The sequence below is a fragment of the Setaria italica genome, chromosome IV (genome assembly GCF_000263155.2).
Source record: "Setaria italica strain Yugu1 chromosome IV, Setaria_italica_v2.0, whole genome shotgun sequence".
NCBI classification, from domain to species: Eukaryota; Viridiplantae; Streptophyta; class Magnoliopsida; order Poales; family Poaceae; genus Setaria; species Setaria italica.
In genome coordinates this window covers 27,073,885-27,077,010 of record NC_028453.1, presented here as the reverse complement: position 1 = coordinate 27,077,010, position 3,126 = coordinate 27,073,885, and positions in this window count along the sequence as shown.

Sequence of the window (3,126 nt, the reverse complement as noted above, 5' to 3'; positions counted from 1 at the left end):
ACACGCTTTCCATTACGGTGTGCAGGTTTTTTACGATGGTCTGGCGTCCCTTTGAAATGCATCCCGCTCTTTCTCAGCTGGTGGTGAGCAGGGAGAAATCGACGATGACCCATATAGACGACCTTCTTACAGTGCTTCAAGTACATGCTATCTGTGTCATCTAAACAGTGGGTGCATGCCCGATATCCCTTATTTGTCTGTCCTGAAAGGTTACTCAATGCAGGCCAATCGTTGATGGTTACGAACAACAGTGCTCGTAGATTAAAGATCTCTTGTCTATCCTCATCCCACACACGTACACCTTCTTCCTTCCAGAGCTGTAAAAGGTCATCAACCAACGGCCTTAGGTACACGTCAATGTCGTTGCCGGGTTGTTTTGGGCCTTGGATAAGCGCCGGCATCATAATGAACTTCCGCTTCATGCACAGCCAAGGAGGAAGGTTGAACATACAAAGGGTCACAGGCCAAGTACTATGACCACTACTCAACTCACCGAATGGATTGAATCCATCAGTGCTTAAACCAAACCTTATGTTCCTTGCTTCACTTTCAAAGTCTGGGAATGTTCTATCAATTGATCTCCACTGTGCCCCATCTGCGGGGTGTCTCAGCATCTCATCTTCCTTACGGTCTTCTTTGTGCCATCGCATCAACTTAGCATTCGCCTTGTTCCTGAACAAGCGCTTCAAGCGTGGTATTATAGGGAAATACCACATCACCTTCGCGGGAACTCTCTTCTTGGGAGACTGCCCCTCGACATCACCAGGATCATCTCGCCTGATCTTATACCGCAGGGCTTCGCAGACGGGACAAGCATCCAATTCCTCGTATTCATCACCACGATAGAGGATACAGTCATTAGGGCATGCGTGTATCTTCTGAACATCCAATCCGAGAGGGCAAATAATCTGTTTAGCTTCATATGTTGTGGACGGTAATTCATTATTCTCGGGGAGAATCTTCTTGACAATTCTCAACATCCCCTGAAATGCCTTATCGGACACACCATTTTTTGCCTTCCATTGCACAAATTCTAGTGTCGTACCTAGTTTTTTATGGCCCTGCTGGCAACCTGGGTACAACAATTTTTGGTGATCATCTATCATGCGCTGCAACTTTGCTGCTTCCTTCTCAGTTTCGCAATCTCTGTATGCATCTCGTATCACCTGACCAAGGTCATCAGTAGGGTCATTTTCTGCAAACTCATCTTCATCAGCCTCGCCCATTGTAGTACCTGCAAAAGCTTGACCTGCAACCCAGTCCGGAATGGTGTCATCTTCCTCCTCCTCCTCGCCATCTTCCATTACAACCCCTAGTTCACCGTGCTTGGTCCAAACCAAATAGTTAGGCATGAAACCGTATTTAAACAAGTGGCTGTGAATAGTCCCCCAGGAATCCTTTGAATACTCCTTCCTGTTATTGCATTGGAAGCATGGACAACATACGAACCCATTCTCTGCCTTGTTCGCTTTTGCCACTTCGAGAAAATAATGCAAGCCATCAATAAACACCTTGCTCCGTCTGTCTGCATTATACATCCAATGCCGGTCCATCTGCATCGTATTATGCACGAAAATGGATTACACTTGACAATGGATTACGCGTGAAAATCGATTAAAGATCCAAACAACATGGTACAATACAACAACATGAAGATCCAAATACACATATTTAAATTAAAGTCCCAAACACTGCATAAGTTGTTCAACTTGAAGACCGTGATCATCTCGCGAGGATGTCCTCAACTGGGCGGCACCGCACTTCGTCATGAAAGAGGTTAGATGCTACGGAAAAGGGGACACGGTCACGATGTCCGTATCCACTCTTTCTCGTAGAATCGAACCTCCTTCTTGACATACGTTGCTACTCGGCGGAGAACATTCTCGCCGAAATGAACACGGTATGCAAGTTTAACAAGTATATGGATTTAAAAAACCATATTAAATTTGATAAGATAAACCGTCTAGACAAGGTAGCATCATTTTTAAACCACTGAAATAATGCATACTATATATGACACATCAATCTCCCTCACATTCTAGCTCAAAATACCTCTCCATTTTTCTACTTCATCATCACATTGTAGCAAATAATCTTTCCATCTCCAAAGCATAAATCAAAGCATAACACGAGGATGAAGTAGCAAACCTTCGCAGCACTTGTTGGCTGAGTCAAATTCCCACAAAAATGAGGGAAAAAACTTCGGGCAGCACCTCCCTTGCTTGGACACCACCGGAGAGTAGGTGAAGCTCAGCTCTCTATCAATGTGCTGGACTGCTCGGGCTGGAGGAAGAAGAAAGTCTCTGTCTCGGGATATAGTGGGGGATGAGTTTTTATCCCGGTTAAAAACTCCAACCGAGACAAAAGGAAACACCTTTTGTCCCGGTTGGAAGTTAGTCCCGGTTGGAGGATCCAACCGGGATAAAAGGGTCCCGCCACCGACGCCCCCCCCTAGCCGTTGCAACCGGGACTAAAGGGGGGCCTTTAGTCCCGGTTGCAATTACCAACCGGGACTAATGCTCCCCTCCAAATTCCCGCTCCCCCGCGCACCCCCTTTTGTCCCGGGCCACTTTTAAACCGGGATAAAAGGGGGTGGATCGAAAGTCACTTCTCTACTAGTGTGTATTGAGATTGCACTGATAGTGGTACCAAGTTTAGCTTTCTGCTGGTCGGCTCTAATATAATCAAGGGTGAGCAGCAGCTCAATGCAACAAGCTGCATCAATGGTTCTTAACCCTGAGAAGAGAACACCTGATTTTGGCATATGGAATTCAACTAATGCAGCAGTACGTACATAATAAGTTGTTATGAACAGTTTATTCCAAAACCTTTTTGCAACACAGTGATAAATTAAACTTAAAAGCTTCTGCACCTCCTGGTTAGTGTATGACCACGTTCCTGATGATCATGTCCTCCTTTCTGTCTTGTGTTCTTGCTATACATGTATACTTGTTTAATTCTGTGATTTGTTTCTGATACTTATTTAATCGATCGCTTTGTGGCACAAAGGACTCAGCTTTGCAACTGATGATCATGGTGCAGTTGACATGTGCATCGCATCTTGCGAATACGTAAAGATTCATCATTCATAGATGCTAGCAGAGATGTTTAATTAGGAGGTATTTT